Source organism: Hydra viridissima, unplaced genomic scaffold (genome assembly GCF_058129835.1).
Source record: "Hydra viridissima isolate aposymbiotic clone 2 unplaced genomic scaffold, HvirCarnegie_v1 scaffold_3, whole genome shotgun sequence".
Lineage (NCBI taxonomy): Eukaryota > Metazoa > Cnidaria > Hydrozoa > Anthoathecata > Hydridae > Hydra > Hydra viridissima.
The window spans coordinates 2401491-2411834 of NW_028324302.1; the positions used below are offsets into that span (position 1 = coordinate 2401491).

The window sequence follows — 10344 nt, forward strand, 5'->3', positions numbered from 1 at the left end:
TAAATGAAATAAAAATATGTAGCACTAAACTTATACGAGAAGCTATAAACAACTTATCAGTATATAATTAATTTTAATATATTTAATATATAAACGTTAATAAAAGTTACAAATATCAACATGACTTTCTTTATATCACGCTAAAAAATATTACACTTACAAACTAAATAAAAACAATAATGCATAGGTATTGAAATCATTGTTATTTTTAGCTATTTTTAGAAAAATTAAAAATGCCTGCATTTTTCAAAGACCATGATGATTGCAGAAGGACAGTGTGTGTTATTTGTATAAAGAAAAGTGGCAGAGAAATTTCAAAACATTTCATTTCTGAGATTCATCGCTTGATTTCATTAGATGTGAATTTTCAGGATGAAAGAGTGCCACTTGGAATTTGTTTTACATGCCGTCTCAACCTGAAAATATTAGGTGATGGAGCTAATGCCTTAAAGGCAATACAACTCTACTGTTTTGATTCCATTTTTGTAAAGCCATTAACAAGACGGACAACATGTTGTGATTGCATGAAGATTCTGTGGGTGCAGAACAAGTTGCTTCATCTGTCATTGCATCGAAAGAAGCAGCTCAGGCGGAATAATTCGTCTTGGTCGAGCTCACGGCAAACCTCTTCCGATAAAAAAAGGTTAGTTATTTTATTATTCTGTACATTCTGAGCAATATAATTTATATGTGAAGTAACTGATTTAGTTTTCTTTCTTATGTAACATCTGCAGTTCTTTCACTCTTTCAAGGCCCTTTGATAACAAAAATTATGGTTGATATTCAGCAAAGAACTGGGCTTTCAAACAATAAAATCAGGAAGCTTGGATCTTTTCTTAACCAAATTCGTCCAGTTCGCCTTCTTGAGCCAAACTAACAACAGAAATTTGCATCAGCAGGATCTAGTCGAAAATATTTTTTCATTGCTACCAATGTAAAATTGCCAGATTCTAATGAGGTTTGTGGCATTGTTAATTGTATCAGTTTAAAAACCCTGAAGGAAAATATCACAGTTTCAAAAGAGTTGATGAGCTCGGACACTGTGAAACTAGGCCTTGATGGTGGAGGGTCCTTTTTCAAACTAGTTTGAGTCTAATTTCTGACCACCAAACAGAACAAGTAAGTCCAGTAAAAAAGTCAATTAAGTTGTCTTCAAGTGAAAATTTTAAAAGTACAGGTGTCAAAAAGCAGCTAATTGTAGCAATCTCTGAAAACACCCCTGAAACATTTGTGATTATCAAACTGATTTTGGACCTAATGCAAGTTAATGAATTAATTGACAAGTTGATTCTGCCATGTGATATGAAACTTGGAAGTATTATCTGTGGAATTCAGTCTCACAGTAGCAAGCATCCTTGCTGCTGGTGCAACAATAAGTCGACAAATTTGAACAACTGTGGCCAACTCAGAATATTTGGAACAATCAGAGAGCAATATCAAAAGTTTTTTTTTATCTGGTGTTGATCTAAAGAAATCAAAAGAATTCGAGAATGCTGTTCACCAATACTTCGATTCCTAGATGAAAAGCTTATCTTAGAAGCTATTCCTCTAATGGAACTTCATTTGCTTCTTGGCATTGTGAACCATCTTATTAAGCACTTGGTTCAAGTTTTGCCAAAAACAAAAGAATGGTTGACTTCAATGCATATACCACTACAGCCGCACCATGGTGGTCACTTTAATGGCAATGATTACATGAAGTTGCTGAAAAAAATTGATACTCTGAAGCAGATAACCGTAGCTGATAAGGCATTTAAAGCATCATCCATCTGCCATATTCTACATTTGTTTCTCCATGTTGTTAATTCTTGTTTTGGATGTTCACTCTCTCCAGACATTGAGAAAAAGATTCAAGAGTTTAAGAGCAATTATCTAAAGTTGACTGCTTCGGTCACACCAAAAGTTCATGCTGTCTTTTACCTGTTCCACAATTTATAAAGCACCATAAAACTGGTCTCGGAATTTACAGTGAGCAAGCAACAGAGGCACTCCATTCAAATTTCAAGCCTCATTAGCAAAGATTCAAAAGGATTATGTCTCATCCAGATTATTCCAAACAGCTGTTGAATTGTGTTGTTGATTACAATAGCAAAAAATTCTAAGATGTACAAAAGGGTACAACGAAGATATTTGTTATAATTAAATTTAGAAATGTTGTGAACAATAATTTTACATATTTATTGTGTAATTTTTTATTGTTATCTATTTATTTTTTTATAGCATTATAATAAAATGTATATTAAAATTATTTGAGCTAATTTAGCCTTTACATTTCCAAAACAGAGTATTTGAGTAAGTGAGAAAATTCGGTAATTTCGAAGCTATAAATCTTCCTTAGATGTTAATCCAGGATTTAAAAATTGATTGTTTTGGAGAACTCAAATTAAGAAACGAAAATGAAATTAAAATTTTTATAAAGTGTTTTTAAAATCTACAGAACACTAGTTATGCCACTTATTTGAATTAAATTTTCGATAAAATAAAAAGTACATACCCTCTAAAGTAAAATTCATCGCAACAGTTGTAATTATTATTCACAATAAGTTTTCTATAAACTATTCCTACATTGCAAAATTGCAACAAATTTGACAACAAAAATATATTTTTCTTTAAGTGTCGCTGAAACGTTCACAATTCAATACTTAAAAACACGTGCATTAAACAATAGGGGAAAAGGAGCAGGAGTTTTTGATTACTCATAATTTTTCTCATTATGGATTGCTCTCGATTTTTAAAAGTGATAAAGAATTTTTTAAAACAATCGATAGCAAGGAAAAAATCAGCTTGGTTGTCGTTTGAGGCTGTCGTAAAAAGCTCTCTTGGAAATGAAAAAGAAAAAAAACTCTGCTGGTTAATTGTTAGAAACTTGAAAGCCTATTGTGCTCTTCGATGCGAAATGAGTATAAAAATTTGTTTCATAAATAGGCATCTTAAACAGTTTCTTGGTCAAGATGATTATTTAAAGGAGAGCGGTTCCACCACGATTTTAAGAAAATGGATGATCGTTATCAAGGACGTTTGGAAAAACACATGATAGCAGACTACTGTTGGAGCATCAAACAAGTTGACAAAAGAAAGAGCTACAAGCGAAAGTTTCTTCCCGATTGAATATTTATAAGTAAGCGATTTGTTCGAAATCCTTTTCAAAATTAAAATTTACGTTACTTTTTTATAAATTTATAAAAGGTTTCACTTTGATAGGATTATGTTTATGCTACAAATTGTTTTTTTTAAACGTGTAATTGACTTTTTTTCATCTTTTAATTTTGTAAAAAAAAAAATCTTTCAAAATCTACCATAAAATTTCCAAATGAGTTTCAATTCAGAAATACTTCGTAAAAAATTTGCAAACTACCTAAAATTTTCAAAAAGTTGAAAATTTCTATGCAAAAAAACTGATGTCAGATTTGAATTCAGCGTATCAAAATAAGGCAAGAACAAGTTTCAAAATTAATGCAATAAATTTTTTGTTTGCCTTTGTTATTTCATAACAAGAGTTAATTATTTTTCTGCGTGTTTTAAGAGACTTAGAATTTGGATTTTCTGTTATATTCCATTTCAAAACAAGTGACATTAAATGGAATCCTTTTATTTATTGTTTAAGATAATTCAAGCTTATTGGAAAACTAATATTATTTTGTCAATTTAAAACATAAGATAGTAAATAAAAACTTTTTTTCGATACTCTCCTATTAGATACTTTAGACTTGATAAGTTTTTCCACAATCCTGATGATGGTATACAAAATTTAGAAACGATAAAAAAAATGACGTTCCTCAAGAAAAAAAAAATTGTAAAAGTATTTTTTAATGACGTCATGCACCACATCACTGTGATTGTTTTCAGTGCGATTTTTTTAATTAAAAGTTAAGGACTAAATGTTTTTTATTAATCAAGGACATGCATTGTCATTATTTTCAAATATTTCAGTTAGAATTATCAATGCTAGTTGAATATAGTTCTTTAGCTATCAGCAGAGTTTATAAAAGACGGAAAAATTCTCGACTACACTTTTCTTTCGCAGCCATTGGCGTCCGCCTCCCCAAAATACGGAAATCTTGAAAATCGTTTTGTAATATTAATTGCCAAATTTTGAGTATTTTAACAAAATTATGACTTTGTCAGAGATTGGTTTTTTTCAAAAGCTATCGAATAAAATAAGAAATTTTATAACTACACCAAAAGCAAAGAATATTTTGGTACAATAAAATTTTTAGAATTTTAAAATATTTTACAACCATTTTTCATTTGTAATTCTTTTTATTTTATTACATAAAGTTAAATAAAAATCGGTTTAATCATCGAAACAAAAGTCAATTTTACTGAGCGTTCAAAGATAAGAATTAGCATTAAATCGAACCTTTTTTTTATATATGATTAACGTAATAAAGGGAATTTGACTTTGTCAAGCAATCCAAGTTTTGACTAACTACTAAAATCGCGTTTAATGTTTCATCCTAAAGTCGAACTCTCAAATGGTTGTAGACCATTGCAAAACTACTAAAATCTCGTCCAACATTGACCTGAGAAAATGCAGCACCAAAAACAACTTGAGAATTATTGTAAAGTTCCTTCCAATTAGGATCATCACGTTTTAAATGCCAATATTCAAGAATATTAAAATTTTCATTCACACCAATACGTGGCTTACTATATACAATATTTATTATTTGCTGATGAATTCTTGTGTTTTCTATGATATCTATGCTTTGACGTTGATCTCCTGAAAGAAGAGATATCAATTATTTGTAAATCAAACAACAAGTATTTTCTAATCGAACAGATTTTCTAATCATTAAAAGTTTCAAAATTTTTCAAACACTTAAAAGATAAAAACTTTTCTTTTAAATTTGACTCTTTGACCTTAAATCAATAAGAGATTAATTATTTTCGTTTGATTTGTGAAAAAAATAAATGAATGGAAGAAACGAAAAATAGTCTATGATGACGAAAATTATTTGTATCAAGTTATTGAGTTGTATTGAACTTTTATTGATACACAGTGTGGAAATTCTTGATATTTTGAATGTCATTGAATAAAATTTATTTAATGAACCGCTTGATATCAAATACTGGTTAAATATCAGTTATTAAATGATAGTAAATTTTCTACCTGAAAGTTGATTCAAACGTTTTTCATCTTCATCTCGTAAATTTTCAGGCTGTCGTGCAATTTCAGCAAGTTGTCTTTGTGAGTTTACAAAGTGATGAATCCTCAGTAGATGATCTACTCCACGGCTTATCAATAAATCGTTGAAAACGTCATGACTAGCACTATTCCATGCAAAACGAGGATCCAATAAGAGAGCAGCAATGAAAGCATCACATTCAAAAAACTTTTGTGAACGTAAATTTAAAGTTTTTAGAAGTTTAGATGTTAAATTATTTTGTCCATCGGCAATCTTTTCTAAATTCATCACCATTCTCATCCATCGTAAAAAGAAGTCCGACATGGTTTTGTCTGATCTTTGAAAATCCTTCATTGCATAAAATATTGGCTGGAATGTTCTTGCATATTCCTCAATAAATTTCCAGGTTTCATCATTTAATTTTAGCTCGCGGTTATTTCGATTAGTCCCGATTTGTTCATATATCGCGAGTTTTTCAAACATTTCTGATACCATGATATAAGTACTACTCCATTTCGGAGCAATATCTTTGCGTGGTCTCTTGAGATCAGCAAAAATTACATGCACTCCACAAAACATTTTGGTACAGATTGCACCAATATTGTTTTCTAACACATTTACTTTTCTCTCTTGTTCTTGAGTATGTGATTGCCTTTCGATCCCATCGTCTGTATCTTCAGAATTTTCTACAAGTTCTTCTTCAAAATTGACTCGGTCAAGCAGATCGAAATCTTCAAAATCAAACTTGTTGTGCTTCCTCAACAATTTCATTACAAAGATCATTTGATTTTGCATTTCTCTGATAGCATCAGAACCTTTGATCATGTTTTTACCTTGATCCGAACAAGTTGAGTAAATATCATCTGCCCCTTTCCCTACTTTCGCAATCAGAGTAATTAGCTGATCAGCTAAAACCGTCCCAAGTTACCGTACGTGCTGAGTGAGCATTCCCAAAGTTCAATCGTGCAATTTTCCATTTTTTGTATACCGAATACTTGTAGAAAAAACACTTGTTTTGAAACAAGACGCTGAGTCAAACATTAATGATGGATATACATTTTCTATATGCTTTGCAACAATTTCATAAATATGGTCAGCAGTTTTAAGAATAAATTCTTTTGCTTTTTAATGATTCCACCTCACACCAAAAGTTTGAAGAGCCTTTCTAATCATCTAATTCTTCCCTCAAGATAAAGGATCAGCAATAGACAGCTCTGACATAACTAAAGACTGAGTTGATTTTATTATAAATCTGCTTACTTGTATTCTAAATTTGGTTAAGTAAATATATATTCTGCCCGCTATTTTACATGTTTACTTTAATCTATGGTAATTTAAAGACCGGAATTTTAGTTAAATAGTTTTATGGCATCATAAAATAGGGGTGGTTCACACAGTAATGTTTAAATTTTGAGCTTAGACTTTTAAATAAACCTTAAGAGGTTTAACTATAAAAGTCTAACTAGTCGTATGTCAATTTGTGTGTTCTTCATACTTATATTAATAAAAACTTTCATATAAAATGGAAAAAACAGATTTTAAACTTGAAAAAACTAATTCTTTTCGACCTTGAATATGTTTGCAGACATATGACTCGTTAGAAATTAAACATATAACATAAAACTTGTTTGAAAAAGTTGTTTTCTCAATTTAATGTTTTATCTTCATTAAGAGCAGCGCCATTTTATACAAAAATATGGTTCATCAACTATAAAGCAAAATTTTATATCTAAACTTAAGTAATTTAAAAAAAAATTTAACTTTGTTAGATTTTAGACAAACTAAAGCGCTAGGAGAAAAAAAAAATTAAAAAAAAAGAATTATTTGGGCTAAAAAAGTGCAGTGAAACATAACCTTTTTTAAAAAAGGCAAAATTCGTGTATTTTCCAGAACATGCATTAACGGCGTTGAGATAGGCAAATTTCTCATCAAAATCGATTTTATGAAGTCTCTTACTGTATCGTTTATATCGAAATCAAATTTAACTTTTTTACGCGAAACGAAAATAGCATTTTCTTCACCGTTACCCTCTTAATGATTGTTATTTCGAACTCTCCTTCTTTCCGATGTTCCAAGTTCTATAGCAATATCTTTGTGTTTTGAATGCAAATGGTTTTTGAGATGAGAAACATTTCCGGCAAGAATTGCTGGCTTTTGTTCTGCACACACTTTGCATCTCCATCTGTTATTTTAAGTCAAAAAATATTCTTTAACTCGTGTGTTTTGCATTTTTCTCTACATAAAGCTTAAATCATCTTAATCAAATTCTAAGAAAAAAAGGTTAACTAAAAAAAAAAAAATAAATAAAAAATGCAATTGCTTATTACTCGAATCTTAATGAATAAGAAATAAAAGTTAAACAATTTATATATTTGTAGTTGTTTAAAATAATTACATTGAGTTTGCAATTGTGTGATACTTTTATAGTGGTGCGATACTAGCTTAGTTTGGCATGTACTTTTGTATCGTGCAGTTTTCAACGTAAAAAAAATTCAAAATTTTTAAAGAATCTTTTTTTAAATTTTCTTTCAGAGAAAAGTTTTTTAATGTAAAGAAGAGCAACACCTCATAATTAAGTTTTTGAATGATGCTAATGATATTTCCAATTAGGCAAAATCTAGCCGCATAGGCATCAATTCAACCACAGAGCATATTCAAAAATTTTTTGGTAAGGAATGGTAAAGTACATTGTCACTTTTGTTTCAGAATGTAATAACTTTCAAAAAGCTAAAAAAAAAAAAAAAGAATCTTCAAGTGAAACCATTGTTACAAATCATTTCAGTTCAAAAAGCAGGTTATGATTTGTTATTTTCAAAAATTTTGAATTTTTTTAAGTTAAAAACCGCACCACACAGCAAAAGTGCAGGTCAAGTTAAGCTTGTAGCACACACTTGGTAACATAACATGAATATAAGTAGTATAAACAACTATAGGTATATTAACTGTTTACCTTATCGCCAGATTTACCTAGATGATACAATTCATTATTATTAATTATGAATAGCTTTGTTTTTCTTCGAAAATTCGATTTATCACCACCATTTAATAATAGCTGTCTTTGGATATATTTTGTCTTAAAAAAAAATACAAACGTCAACTAATTCAGTCTGCGGCGTTAAACTTTTAATAATACAATGCATTTAAACATCAAAACTTTAATGTTATTCGTACGAAATGGAATCACTTCTTTATTGCTTTTTAAGAAACCACATTCTTAAAAAAACCTTTGAATTTTCCGTGGATCCTTTTGATCTTGAAAAATGACATCTGCGTTTTTGACTTTGTCTATTTTCAGTTTTTCGGAATTTAATATATCGACTTTAAATCCATTGTCAACCTTCCCTTCTCGATTCTCAAAGTAATTCCATCCATGTTTCGTCTCTTTGATTGCTTTGTAAATGGATTTGTACTCAATGACCTCACCAGTTTCAACATGGGTCAGTCTCTTTTTTCTGATGAATTTTAACCTTTCATACTTGGGGTTGATCGGTTTTTCTTGCTTTACATTTTTTTCTTTTTTTTTCGGACGGCCCTCAGGTCTGCCTTCCTTTGATCCTTCCAAAAGCGAATCTTTACTTATCAGATTGTTCTCAACCGCAATCATCATCAAAGTCATTAAATTGTTCAAAGTTTTAGAAACGCCATTTTCTTTCAACAATTTTTTAAAATACTTTTTCGTGTACCTCATTTTTATTATGTAAAGAAAAAAATTATTTAATTCATTTTTTGTCAAGAATTTTGGCAAAGAGCAACCAAATTGGTTCCATTTGATGTGAATTTCAAAAGTCTGTCAGAAGCGATCACCGCGATTATGACAACATTTTCAGGAGTAGCTGCCCTGAATTGAATATTTACCACCAAGTCAGCCGTTTCATTAATCACCCTCTCTTTTTGCTTGCTGATGTCGATTAAGAGTAATCGGTATAATTTTGCATAATTTCGACAAAGTCAATCCAGATTGGCTAACAAGTTCGTTTGTGCCGTAATATTTTTCATCAAATGAGAATGCGTCTGAATGAGCCATCACAATTTTCTTTTCTCCAAAATTCAAGTTGTAATTGCAGTTTGGATATTTTATTCCATTGGCGGTCGCGTTGAAATTGCTCTCATCGCAATGGTCGAATATGGATGAATCGACAGTTTGACTCGAAGGTCTGTTTTTTTGAAGTCCGAATATGATGAATCTCAGAACGCCTTTTTCTGTCATTCTTCCAAGTGTCCAGCTGAATTCCGTTTCTCCGGATGGAATGACCTGCCTTTCACACCTGTTTGACTTGAACTCAACATCAACCGACAACTTTTTGCTTATAAAGTTTAAAAAATCGTTTTTCCTCAAAAAAACCAATTTAACTCTCGGCATGTAAAGTATGAATTTTTTAGGGTCGATCGTTCCTGCAGCAACAGTCTCAGCTCTGTAAATGGCGTCATCACTTTCTTCCTTTGTAAATCTTTTGACGTGTCTAAATCCATAAGCAACTTTATCATAAGTTTCGCAAAACCCGAAAGTGTGTTTCAAAGGTACTCTAAATGAAAAAGATCCAATGGACGTGGTGTCTGCAAACAAGTGATCCCTCCTGACGTTGAATCCTGAATTTCCAACAACATTCGACGTGTCCTTGTACCAGTTCTTTTTTAATCCGTCTGCAAGCTGAAATCCATATGTGTAATTCAACAATCCAAGCATCGTTGTACCTTGACCTGGATAATTAAATCTCTGCACTTGTTCTCCGGATAAATTCTAAGTGATCTCGCTGAACAAACGCATGATTGCGTTGTTCACCAAGGAAATATTATCCGTAGCTGTGTAAGCAGTTCCATCACTTTTTTTCAACACTCCTTCGATGAGGACATATGCTTCTGATGGAATTGTATATACGGACTGAGCGTCACCTCGAATGTGATTTCGTTTGATGCATTCAAATCAAGACTCGTTAGATAATGCTCAAAAAAATCAACTTTTTCAATCCCGATGTCATACTCTGGCTTTTCTAAAGCTATCAATCTGTCTGTGTTAATCATTTTTATATACAAAATAAAAAAAAATTTAAACTGTTTTTACCCGATCAAAAGTCCATTTCCCATTCTTACAAGATCTTGAATTTTAACCGAATTCTTTTTTGTCATTTTTTTTCTTATTAACGATCCTAACAATTTTTTTTGTAATTCAACAATTGGATTATTTGATTCATCCAAATCATTTGCTGGTAAATCATTC

General features: G+C 30.8%; 1 pseudogene; it reads left to right on the plus strand.

Annotated features, from left to right (window-relative positions):
* The first annotated feature begins 233 nt into the window (after window positions 1-233).
* LOC149890581 (uncharacterized) lies at window positions 234-2102 on the plus strand (annotated as a pseudogene).
* The last annotated feature ends 8242 nt before the right edge of the window (window positions 2103-10344 follow it).